The sequence below is a fragment of the Psammomys obesus genome, unplaced genomic scaffold (assembly GCF_907164565.1).
Source record: "Psammomys obesus unplaced genomic scaffold, mPsaObe1.curated_primary_1811, whole genome shotgun sequence".
NCBI lineage: Eukaryota > Metazoa > Chordata > Mammalia > Rodentia > Muridae > Psammomys > Psammomys obesus.
The window spans coordinates 590,006-604,249 of record NW_026592666.1 but is presented as its reverse complement, the minus strand read 5'-3'; positions in this window follow the sequence as shown (position 1 = coordinate 604,249).

Below are 14,244 nucleotides of genomic sequence, written 5' to 3'. Positions count from 1 at the left end.
CTGAGAAAACACCAGATTGATTTCCAAGGTGGTTGTACATTCCTACCAGCAATGGAGGAGGGTTCCCCTTTGTCCACATCTCCAGAATGTATTTTCAGTTTTTACCTTACACCCACCAGAATATCCCTGTATTTTCAATTGTCAATTCTGTACTTGTACAGATCTCAGTGTTGCCAGCACTTTGGTATTATAATAATTTCTATGGTAACCATTGGTTTTCTATTTGTAAATGTTTGTCTTTCCTCACCTACTTAAAGGCGAGATAGAAATAAAACTGCTACAAACATGGTTGAGCAAATGTCCTTATTGTGTACTTGAATATCTCTTGGATATATACCTAGGAGTGGTATACCTGGATCTTGAGGAAGCGCTATTCCTTGTTGTCTGAGAAAGCGCCAGATTGATTTCCAGAGTGGTTGTACCAGTTTACATTCCCACCAGCAGTGGAGGAGGGTTCCCCTTTCTCCACAACCTCTCCAGCATTGTTGTCACTTGAGTTCTTGATCTTGGCCATTCTGATGTGTGTAAGGTGAAAAAAAAAGGCCAAATAGTCCTCTTGCCTAAAGGGAATATTAAGAGATGGATAAGGCATTGTCTTTCTTCTATTGCCACAGATAAGAGTATGGTTTTTGTATATAAAGAGCTGGTGGCCAACAATTGGGTAGGAAGTACAGGACTTCCAGGCAGAGAGGAGACATGGGACTCAAAGAGGCAGGCGGGCAGAGAGACACAGAAGGAAGAAGAAGGGATGGAACAGAGCTGTAAACAGGTAGTAAGAACCACAGGGGAGAGGGATAGTGGAGAAGTTAACACAAATTTAGATGAGCTAGCTGAGAGACTGCCCCAGCATATGGCCAACAGCTTTAAACTATATAGAAGTCCATGTCTTATTTACACCGCAAGCAGGTCTGCAAAAACCACACAATATAAATCAAAATAATCTTTTCCTAACATCACTTTTGTAACTTATCTTTACCAGCAATGAAAAAAAGTAACGTATGATCCAATTAAAAATATCATATCCTATTCTGCTGAGTGTATTCTAAGTTCATATTTGAATTAGGGGCTACATAGAAGTCTATGCTCCAAAAGAAAACCAGTAACTCAGGAGCTCAAGGCAAAATTTCCAGAAGATTGTGTGTTGTGAAACTTACATAAGCTATGAAATGATCAACTGTCTTTCTATATTCTAACAAACGTGACCGGAAAGAGTTGAGAAACTGAACTTCAGTGCTGTATGTGAACAAAGTCAGCAAGATCACATGTCTGAAACTATTGTTTCATATTACAGAAAAGTAGTTTTCACAACTGGTAATGCCTTAGACTTTTAACAGTCTTGATGGTAAAAGCAGGTGACCAAAGCTTTTAGGAGAATAAAAATGAAGTATATATCTTCTTAAATGTGTTTTAAATCTTAAGTTCTGTTTTCTGCCTTGTTGATTCCTCTATTATTTTTATTGCTCCTTGTAATAGTGATTTCTGGAAGTATGCCATTGGCTTGGTTATAGCATAGAGATATGGACCAGTTTATGGAGTGCAGAGGTAAAGGCCAATTCACAGGGCATAGAAACGTGTTTTATTTGGTCTATTACATAAATATATCATAGTGCATAAAATTCTGAAGTGGTGATAATTCAGAAATATATGATTCGTCACTGACCCGAACTAGAAAGATTTAAAGGTACTTTCAAACCAGTTTATTCTGTTTTTAAGTCCTGTTCTTAAGCAAAGAAACAACAGTTATACTTAATACTACATAAAATGTTAACTTCTGTTCAAGTAACATAAACAATCTTAGTACTCTAAAATTCTGATACTGTATATTGCCTGAAATATTTACTCAATATCAATATTTACTCAATATCAACTCAATATTAGATAACATATTTACAATAAAAAAGTGCACTATACATTGAAAGCATTACGTTCTACACATCTTTATTTTGTTTTCACCTCTTTGTTCATGAGTATTAAAATAGAAGTAGGTTAACCAATTACTCTTTACCAACCTTACAATCTCAAAAACCAAACTTTTGCTTTAGAGTACAGGAATCTTAGAGCTTGTTTCAAGTGCTACATTTTTGTTTTTTTTTTTTTCCTTCAGAACATTAATAATAACTGTTCATACATTAGTTTCTATGTAAGCAAGTCTTAAGATACACACACAGAAAGAATCTCTTTTGTAACTTGTATGTCCTTTGTTATTTTAATTATTGAAAAGATGAGCATTCTTGAAAAGGCCTAGAGTAATTTTTGTCTTAAATATTAGTTATGCTAATGGGGTGAGGTGACGAACTTGTTCTGAAGCATAGCGGCCAGAGTTCAGATCGCCAACACTCTTTGGGAAGCCTAATAGGGAGATACCCATCTGTGGCCTTGTTCAAGGATGATAAGACATATCAGATAGGTTCTCCAAACTCACTTGCTAGATAGTGTAGCTAAGTCATGAGTGACAGTCTTTTTGAGAGACAGTATCTCAAACATGAGCTCTGTGGGCACTAAGGAAGACATCTCACATTGACCTCTTCTCTCAACACACATGGATAAGCACATACAACCTACTTAAAATATTGCAACTGTCAATGCTAGTTAAATGATTTGAACTGCAAGAAACTCTAAATAAAAAAGACTAAAATGCAATGGCTAGAAAAATAATACCTTCTGAAAATATAAAGTGGCTCATACTCTTCCTCTAGTGTTTAGTAAAATCTTTCTGTTTAATTTCCCCTGGGTTTGAAAAACTAAAATGTGTTTCACAAATGTGCTGTATCATTATTGAAAAGCTTCTGTAAAGCAAAGGATACTGTCCTCAGAACAAAACCACAGCTTACAAATTGGGAAAGGATCTTCACCAACCCTATATCTGACAGAGGGCTAATATCCGTTATATATAAAGAACTAAAGAAGTTAAGAAGCAAAAAAAATCAAGTAATTCAATTAAAAAAATGGGGTACAGAGCTAAACAGAGAATTCTCTGCAGAGGAATATCGAATGGCAGAGAACACTTAAAGCAAGGCTCAACCTCATTAGCCATCAGGGAAATGCTAATCAAAACGACCCTAAGATTTCACTTTACACCCATCAGAATGGCTAAGATTAAAAACTCAAGAGACAACACATGCTGGAGAGGTTGTGGAGAAAGGGGAACCCTCCTCCACTGCTGCTGGGAATGTAAACTTGTACAACCACTCTGCAAAGCAATCTGGCTCTTCCTCAGACAACTAGGAATAGCACTTCCTCAATATCCACCTATACCACTCCTAGGCATATATCCAAAAGATTCTCAAGTACACAATAAGGACATTTGCTCAACCATGTTTGTAGTAGACTTATTTGTAAGAGCCAGAAGCTGGAAACAGCCCAGATGCCCCTCAGTGGAGGAATGGATGCACAAATTGTGGTATAACTACACAATGGAATATTACTCAGAAATAAAAAAAAAAAAACAAAAAAAAAAAACAAGGAAATCATGAAATTTGCAGGTAAATGGTGGGATCTGATAAAGATCATCCTGAGTGAGCTATCCCAGAAGCAGAAAGATGCACACAGTATATACTCACTCATATAGACATATAATATAGGATAAACCTACTAAAATCTGTACACCTAAAGAAACTAATCAAGAGGGAGGACTCTTGCTAAAATGCTCAATTCCTACCCAGAAAGGCAAAGAGGCTGGACATCAGAAGAAGAAGAAAAGAGGGAACAATTCAGGATCCTGACACAGAGGACCTCTGAAAAAGCTCTGCCCTGCAGACTATCAATGCAGATGCTGAGACTTATGGACAACCTTTGGGCAGAGTGCAGGAAATCTTAGGAAAGAAGTGGGAAACAATAAGATCTGGAGAGGACAGGAACTCCACAAGGAGAGCAACAGAACCAAAAAATCTGAGTACAGGGGTCTTTCCTGAGACTGATATTCTAACCAAGCACTATGCATGGAGATAACCTAAGACTCCTGCACAGATGTAGCCCATGGCAGTTCAGTATCCAAGTGGGTTCCATTGTAATAGGAACAGGGACTGTCTCTGACATGAACTGATTGGCCTGCTCTTTAATTACCTCCCCCTGAGGGGGAAGCAGCATTACCAGGCCACAGAAGAAGACAACTCAGCCACTCCTTATGAGACCTAATTGACTAGGATCAGAAGGAAGGAAAAGAAGTCCACTCCCCTATCAGTGGACTTGGGGAGGGGCATGTATGCAGAGGGTGGAGGAAGGGAGGGATTGGGACAGGAGGAGGGAGGGAACCACAGGGGGGATACAAAGTGAATAAAGTGTAATTAATAAAGAAAAAAAGAGAAAAGTATATAGACTGATAGGCTAGTGGCAGATGGAAAGGGAGGAGGACTTCCCCTATCAGTTCACTGAGGGAGGGGCATAGGGGGAGAAGAGGGAGGGAGTGTGAGATTAGGAGGATATGAAGGAGGGGGTCACAGCTGGGATACAAATGAATAAATTGTAAGAAATAATCATTAAAACAATTTATAAAGGTACACAGCCCCTTCCTTGAATAAACTTAAATGGCAGGAGTTTCACTTGAATCTGAACTTGGATCATCAAAAAAAAAAAAAAAAAAAAAAAAAAAAACTATAAATTGTGGCTAAAAACTGGATTATTAATGAAAATTTGCTGGGACTGTAATTCAGGAAATTTATTCTAAAAATTTAATAACGTTTGAATACGTGTGAATCTCTCTCTTTCATTGTGTGTGTATGTGTGTGCGGTTTCTTTTATAATTTAATTTTTATTTTTTATATTAATTACACTTTATTTACTTTATATCCCAGTTGTAGCCCCCTCCCTCATTTTCTCCCACTTCCACCCTCTCTCCCTCATCTCCTCCCTGCCCCTATCTAAGTCCACTGATAGGGGAGGTCTTTCTCCTCTTCCATTTCACCCTAGCCTATCAGGTCTCATTAGGACTGACTTCACTGTCTTTCTCTGTGGCCTGCCAAGGCTGTTCTCCCATCAAGTGGAGGTGATCAAAGAGCCAGCCACTGATTTCATGTTAGAGACAGTCCCTGTTCCCATTACTAGGGAACTCACTTAGATACTGAGCTGCCATGAGCTACATCTGAGCAGGGGTTCCAGATTATCTCCATACATGGTCCTTGGTTGGAGAATCAGTCTCAGAAAAGACCCCTGTGCCCAGATATATTCAGCAGTGTATAAAAGCAGATGCTGAGACTGATAACCAAACCTTGGACAGAGTGCAGGGAATTATATGAAAGAAGGGGGAGTGTGTGCGATTTTTTAAGGGTCCAGAAGAAAGTATTGGGTACTCTGAGTGTATGGTCTTTGTGTGCTGGCCACTGTGGTTATTGGGAACTGGACTCTGGTTATTAGGGAGAACAGAAAATCCTTGTACCCACTGACCCATCTCTCCAGTTCAAAGTATTTACAATTTAAAAATGATACAGCAAATAATTATTTTACCTCAACAAATTTGTGTAAGAAATTGGAGAAATACAGTTGAAAGTTAGCATTTTATCAAAATATTAGGTTGTGTTCCAATGGATAAAAATACACAACAAAATTCCTTCCTATAGTAATTTTTAGAATGTACCACTTATTAATATTAGGGTCAGTAATATTTGTGTCCTTATAATCTTATTATTAAGATAAAGTACCTTGCATTTTATAAATTGTCAAAGTCTCTGCTAAGTAAACTTAATAAGTTTGCATTTTATTATTGAATGTTTATTCATTTCATTTATTTTGCTCTAGCAAACATGCAAATATATATTGCTTATATTTATGTGTTACTTGCTGATACAAATATTTCTTTTTTAATATGAGATCAAGATGACCTACTTGAGAGTCAAAGGAAAATGATAATGTTACATTGATTGTAGGCTTTTCTAAGTGAGGAAGCTCATGAGAGTCTCACTGAACTTTCTAATTTTATTAGAAATAAATGAATCAAATTTCAGACAACATGTCAATTCCTAAAACATTAACAGGGAAACAGACCTTTAAACATATGTGAAATGTGTTTTATGTATCAATATCTATCTACATATGTGTGTGTTTATTTGAGCCAAATACTATCTAATATAAAAATATAATTATTGATCCTGTATAAGTTAGATTGTATACTTGATGAATATAAAATTAATAACTTAAGATGAATGAAGACTAGTTGGCCACACATGAGGTTTTTGTTTTTTGGTGATGGTGGTGAAGGGGGTGCTTTGTATTGGTTTTGGTTTTTTGTTTTTGATTATATGTTTGTTTTTGAGATGGCATGGAGAAGGAGAGCTTCCTATCTCCTTTTGGGACAATGCCTGAGGAGGAGGGTCAATTGTGTGCTTTCTCTGCCTCTCTGAACTAGCAGATTTTTACCCCAGCATCTGGTTCCTAAGTCTTTATTGGAAAAATCAAATGAATGAGATTACATTTAAAAACAATACTTGCTGATTTCCCAAATCTCTCTATTCTAATAGCTCCCTTAGTTTTATTTGTCAAATTTTCTTAAGATTTACACTATATTTTTAAATTTTTATTATAATCATTTATTATAATTTATTCAATTTGTATCCTGGATGTGGCACCTTCCCTCCTCTCCTACCAATCCCATCCCCCCTCCCTCTTCTATTCTTATTCCCCTCTCCTAGTCCACTGATACAGGAAGGAGGTCCTCTTCCCCTTCCATTTAAACCTAGCCTATCAGGTCTCATCATAACTGGTTGCATTGCCTTGCTTTGTGGCCTGGCAAGGCTGCACTCCCCAGGTGGAGGTGATGAGAGAGCCTGCCACTGAATTCATGTCAGAGAAATTCCCTACCTCACTTACTAGAGACCTCACTTGGAGACAGAGTCAATGGGCTACATCTGAGCTGGGGTTTTAGGTTCTTTCTATGCATTGTCTTTGGTTGGGTTATCATTCTCTTTAGGGCCACCAGGACTCAGTTTTTTGGCTGTGTTGGTCTCCTTTTGGAGCTCCTGTCCCCTTCATCTCTTTCTGTTTCACCGTTCTTTCATAAAATTCCATTCATTCTGACCAATGTTTGTCTATGAGACTTTTCTCTTTCTTTGATACCTCAATCAGTAGAGTCCTTCAGAGGCTGTCTATGGTAGAACAAATATTGCTGGTCTAAAACTGGATCTCTACATGTAAAAATGCAAATACTCCCATATTTATCACCCTGCACAAAAATAAAGTCCAAGTGGTTCAAAGACCTCAACATAAAACTAGATACACTAAATCTGTCAGAAGAAAAAGTAGGGAAGAGCCTTGAACTCATTGGCACAGGAGACAACCTCGTGAACAGAGCACCAACTGCAGAGGCTCTAAAATCAACAATCAATAAATGGAATCTCATGAATCTGCAAAACTTCTGTAACACAAAGGACACTGTCATCAGAACAAAATGATAGTAAATAGACTGGAAAAGGACATTCATCAACCCTGTATCTGACACAGGGTTAATATCCAGAATATATTAAGTACTTAAGAAGTTAAACACCAACAAACTAAGTAATCCAATTAAAATTTGGGGTACAGAGCTAAACAGAATTCTCAATAGAGAAATTTCTTTTTTTTTGTATTTTATTTTTTTCTTATCAGTTACATTTTATTAACTCTGTACCCCAGCCATGTCCCGATCCCTCATTCCCTCCCAGTCCCTCCCTCTCTCCCTCCTCTCCACCGTGCCCCTGAAATTTCAAATGGCAGAGAAACAAAGAAATGTTCAACATCCTTAGTCAGCAATAAAATGCAAATCAATACACTGTTCTTAACTTTGGTGGTTGAGAATTTTCATTAGTGTGTATGAATGTTGAAAATGAATATTATTGTGCCATTTCAAATAAATACAACAAAACATGAAGCAAGAACAACAACAAAAACAATAATGCCATTCTTCCAGGTGGTGTTCCTGCAAGAATATAAAAAATAAGATCACATCAGAAGTGGCTACATTGTCATCTTCTGTGGCCTGGTAAGACTGCTCTCCCCTCAGGGGGAGGTGATCAAAGAGCAGGCCAATCAGATTGTGTCAGAGGCAGTCCCTCTTCCCATTACTATGTATCCCACTTAGACACTAAACTGCCATGGATTACATCTGAGCAGGGGTTCTAGGTTATCTCCATGCCTGGTACTTGGTTGGAGTATGGGTCTCTGGGAAGACCCCTGTGTTCAAATTTTCTGGTTCTGTTGCTCTCCTTGTGAGGTTCCTGTCCTCTCCATAACCTACTATTTCCCACTTCTTACACAAGATTCAATGCACTCTGCCGAAAAGTTGACCATAAAGTCTCAGCATCTGCTTTGATAGTCTGCAGGGCAGAGTCTTTCAGAGGCCCTCTGTGGCAGGTTTTTAGGTTGTTTCCTGCATTCTTCTTCTTCTGATGTCCATCCTCTTTGCTTTTCGGGATGGGGATTGAGTGTTTTAGTAAGGGTCCTCTCTCTTGATTAGTTTCTTTAGATGTACAGATTTTAGTAGGTTTATCCTATAAGTCTATATGAGTGAGTATATACCGTGTGTGTCTTTCTGCTTCTGGGACAGCTCACTCAGGATGATCCTTTCCAGGTCCCACCATTTACCTGCAAATTTCTTGATTTCCTTATTTTTCATTGCAGAGTAATATTCCATTGTGTAGATGTACCACAATTTCTGCATCCATTCTCCAAGGAAGGAGAGGAGGACCTCCCCTATTAGTGGAATTGGGGAGGGGCATGCATGAAGAAGGGGAAGGGAGGGTGGGATTGGGAGGGAAGGAAGGAGGGGCTTATGGGGGGAAAATTTTATTTGGGAATAAAGTGTAATTAATAAAATAAAATTTTAAAAAAGAAAGAAATCTAGCTGTCATGCTAAAATGCATCATAAAAAATATATAAAAAATAAGAACTGATGGGAGCCCTTCCTAACTACCTGAACACTATCCATGTGTTAACTTTAGACCTGATGAATTCCTTCTCTGGAAATTTTAGAATAGACCTTTTGCTTGTAATATCCACTATTGGCTGAGAGTCATTGTACATTTACCTGAAAGGCTGAGCAGACTATGAGAATGCTAAAGCACTGTCATTGGACCTTACTGTTTGTTCACCTTTTCAAGACATTGTTACAATGTCTACTAGATTTCTTTTGTAAACATAGGAAAAATACACATTAATATTCTTAAAAGTAAATAATTTTGGATTTCTGTTGCCTTAACTAAATTCAAATCCATGTACTTTACATCAGTGTTTAAACCATACCTTTGGAGGAGACATTTTGAAATGTGATTTTCCTCCATAAGCTTCTAGTACAGCAGCTATGTATGGCAGGTCAGCAAAATTTTCAGTGGACTGACAATGCCATGGGAGTAAAAATCACAGTGGCCGGACAGTGGAGTGCTTTCCTGTGTTTGTAATATAGCCTGTCCTATGGAGTCTCCACGTCAACATAAAGCAGAATTTCTCAACCTGTGCATTGCAAACCCTTAGGGGGATGAATGAACTCCTCACAGAGATTGTATTTCATATCTTCTGCATATCACATATTTACATTATGATTCATAACAGTAGCAAAATTATAGATACGAAGTGGCAACCAAAAGGAAAATTATTGGTTGGAGTCAACACAGCATGAGAAACTGTATTAAAGCGTCACAGTATTAGTGGGATTCAGAATCATTGCTATAGTGATAAGAAATGGAAACACATCCAGCTCTTGTAATTTGCTAATTGGAGACAAATGAAAACATATAATCCTTATTTCATGTTATATGCCATATGGTGCATCACTTTGTAACACGCTGGAAAATAATTGCAAACAGGTGTATCATAAGCCTTTTTTCTCCACAACTTAGCCCTAGATCAAAATTTTCTTTTGAGGGAAGAATCATTAAAGATTAAGATGTCCATTAACAGAGGCATGGATACAGAAATTGTGGTATTTTTACACAATGGAATACTACTCAGCAATCAAAAAAAGAGGAAATCATGAAATTTGCAGGCAAATGGTGGGATCTAGAAAAGATCATTCTGAGTGAAATATCTCAGAAGGAGAAAGACAAACATGGTATATACTCGCTTATATGGACCTATAAGATATGATAAACATAATGAAATCTATACACCTAAAAAAGATAATCAAGAGAGTGGACATGGGGTAAGATGATCAAGCCTCATTTAGAAAGACAGATAGGATGTGCATTGAACGTATGACAGGAGTCTACTGAAGGCGTCTGAAAGACTCTAACTAGCAGTGTTTTCAAAACAGACACAAAGACTCATAACCACACCTTTGGCAGAGTACAGGGAATCATATTAAAAAGGGGAGTTAGTATGATGGGGAAAGGATAGGAGCTCCACAAGGACCAAATATATCTGGGTACAGGGTCTTTTCAGAGACTGACATTCAACCAAGGACCATGTATGGATATAACCTAGAACCTCTGCTTGGGTATAGCCCGTGGTAGCTCAGTAACCAATGGGTTTCCCATAGTAAGGGGAACAAGGACTATTTCTAACAGGAACTCAATGGCTGGCTCTTTGACCTCCTCACCCCCAAGGGAAGAACAGTCCTGTTAGGCCATGGAGGAGGGCTTTGCAGCCAGTCCTGAAGATACCTGATAAAATAGGATCAGATGAATGGGGAGGAGGTCCCCCCCCATCAGTGGACTTGGAAAGGGGCAGGGTGGAGATAAGGGAGGGAGGGTGGTAGTGGGAGGGAATGAGGGAGTGGGATACAGCTGGGATACAGAGTTAATAAAATGTAACTGATAAGAAAAAAATAAAATTATTAAAAATAAAGAATTAATGAAAAGACTACTTAAAAATAAGGGACTCTAATCACCTCCCTCTCCCCGGGGGGATACAGCCTTGCAAGGCCACAGAGGAAGACAATGCAACCACTCCTGATGAGGCCTGATAGGCTAGGGCCAGATAGAAGGGAGGAGTACCTCCCTTATCAGTGGACTAAGGGAGAGACATAGGGGGAAAAGAGAAGGACAGTTGGATTGGGAGGAGATGAGGGAGGGGGCCACCACAGAGATTAAAATTGAATAAATGATAATAATATTATTTAGAATAATTACGGACATTTGAATAGGTACTCATTTGTTATTTAGGCTTATTAAATTAGATGGTGTTTACACAGCAATTGCTTCCAGGAGGACTGCTTGTGAACATGCTGTAAATTGTGCATGTGCATGTGTATGTGTGTGTGTGTGTGAGACCATACATCACACTTCTGTAGTTTATAAACTGTGCTTTGAAGTTTATACTACGAGGATTTCACAGAGGCTTACTAAGATTTCAAACCAGGCAGTGTCTGAATATTAGACCTCTTAAAATTCAAAAAAATGCAGTCATCTTATTTTGTCACTTGGTTATGATGCTTTGGGCCATGGTTTGGAGAGATGAAGGTGAGTTGCTAAGGCATGAGATGCTAAATTCCATTGCACATTAAAAAAATAATTTTTAGAATAAAATTAGAACAGTTCCAGCCAAAATGAAAATGAGAGTTCACGAAAATAATATTCTGGGAGTGATATTATGATCCCTCTTTTACAAATAGAGAATGTTTTGGAAGAATAGGCCCGGATAATAACTGTAAATATTCATATCAAATTCTCCATAGTCTCCAAGAAAACAAGAATATGATGTGAAAAGTGTATTGTTACAGGACAGGGATTCTATCTAGCATCAGACAGAGCCAAAGTCTTGTATGTGACTGTCAAAGTGTTAATTAGTATACTGGCAGATTTGAAGGAGGGAGCTATACATACAGCAAATGAAACAAAACAAAATGAAAAATAAATAAATAAATAAATGGTGGCTATCCATGGTAAAATATAACAGGCTTTTGTGTTGATTTGTTTTGTCCTCTTGCTATTTATTTTGCTGTAATAGAGTTGCCTTCTGTGAGAAAGAGGCGTCTGTGCCTTAGCCAGGGCAAAATGTCTGCTGGTTTAGAAAATTTTGCAGCAGTGGCCAGCACCCAAATTTAGAAGCTGAGTTACAAAATGAACAATCTAACGACAATAACCTCTGTGGCCATTTGGATCCAAAACCAGCCATGCTCTGAGTGTCTGGCTTAGCATGCTTCATAAACAAGTACTTGGCAAAATGGAGGTGTTGAATATTCACAGAACATTGCTTAAATTTGTAGGGAAGGATATGTGGGAAAGTCCTAGAAGTTATGCTAATACTGGGATTTTAATTCTAAGACTACTAACTCCACAACACTTGCATTTAGGAAGCCCAAGCAGAATCAAGTGCATATGGTCATTTGGAGCTGTTGTGTAACTCCGTCAGGCACTTATTTCTTCATTTGTTTTCTTCAAACTCTAGAACATGAGGGTGTTTACTATAGTTTCCTACTGCTGATCTGAGGACTGAGCACAAATTTAGTTACTTAAAGCTTCCCATATGATTGTCTTTTGAATCTGGAGATTAGAGTTTTCGATGGATGGCTGTACTCCATTTGGAAGTCTCTAATTATGGACTCTTTGTATACCATTGCCACATTAACTGAGTTTGTGGTAGACAGTTAGAGAAGTAGCAGTGAATATCTCATTGTTGAGATAGCATTTTCCTTTCCCAGAGATCTAGGCAAATAAGGGCTAATCAGTGTGGGCCAGGACTTTGGCTTCCAGGCACTGTCCCAGGGGGTCTGAAGGAACACTGCCTCCTCCCACATTTTTGGGTACTTGAGTAAGCAACCACTATGAGAAGTATAAGGTGGCAAAGCAAGAAATTATTGAGCACAGCCGTTCTCTGTAGCAATAATAGTGTAAGAATTAATACACAAAAACAAAACTTGCACCACGGTAGTGAAACAGTAATCCTCCATGATAATTTTGATGGCTTTGTAAAGGACAGATATCCCAGGGCAGAGACCCAAGTGGAGCCTGAAGATGTCCCATCTTCTTTGGAGATGACCACAGGAATGCTGCCAGAAGCTGGCATTTCTGCCTATCATGAAAAGCCACTTACTTCTTTCTTGTTTCTCTCTTCCAATAACCACCTTAAGTGCCATATTTGGAGGAGTCTTTGAGGAATCTGAAAGACATAACATAGTCTCTTAAGGATTTTGGATGTTTTTTTGTTTTGTCCATTTGCTTTACCGTACTTACTTTTTTAATATTGGTTTATATTAATTTTTTTAATTTATTTTTTATTAATTACAGTTTACTCACTTTGAATCCCAACTGTAGTCCCTTCCTTCATTCCCTTCCAATCCCACCCTTCATCCATCATCTCCTCCCATGCTCCTTTCCAAGTACACTGGTAGGGGAGGTCCTCCTCCCGTTCCATCTGACCCTTTCCTATCAGGTCTTATCAGGAGTGGCTGTATTGTCTTCCTCTGTGGCCTGGTAATGCTGCTGCCCTCTCAGGGGGAGATGATCAAAGAGCTAGCCACTGAGTTCTTGTAAGAGACAGTCCCTGTTCCCATTACTAGGGAACCCACTTGGAGGCTAAGTTTCCATGGGCTACAACTGTGCAGGACTTATAGATTATCTCCATGCATGGTTCTTGGTTGGAGTATCAGTCTCAGAAAAGCCCCCTGCACCTAGAATTTTTGGTTCTGTTGCTTTCCATGTGGAGCTCCTGTTCCCTCTAGGTCTTTCTATCTCCCCTTTCTTTCATAAGATTCCCTGTACTCTGCCCAAAGTTTGGCTATGAGTCTCAGCATCTGCTTTGATACCCTGCTGGGTGGAAACTTACAGATGCCCTCTATGACCCAGAAATAAAACCACACACCTAAGGACACTTCATTTTTGACAAAGAAGCCAAAAAATCATACAATGGAAAAAAAGACAGCATCTTCAACAAACGGTGCTAATTCTAACAAGATGTCTACCTGTAGAAAAATGCAAATAGATCCATATTTATCACCCTGCGCAAAACTAAAATCAGTGTGGATCAAAGACCTCAACATAAAACCAGATACACTAAATATTAAACAAAATTTAAGTATCTATAGCCTGTTTTAATTTATTTAACTTTGACAGCATAGGCAAAATAAAATGATGTGAGATAAAAATTGTTCAAGATATAAGCTTGTCTCTATAAATGAATTACATTTGTACTTAACATTACTATAAAAATGATGATGAGTTCATGCAATAAGTTTTTCAATTTCTAGGTCACTGACCATTAACTTGCACGCCTTAATCATCTTTAATGGTTTATAATAAGTAACTTTTAAATGGAAAAGATTTCAAAGTAGAAAGACACACATGATATATGCTCACTTATAAGTGAATATTAGATATATAATATAGGATAAACATATTAAAATCTGTA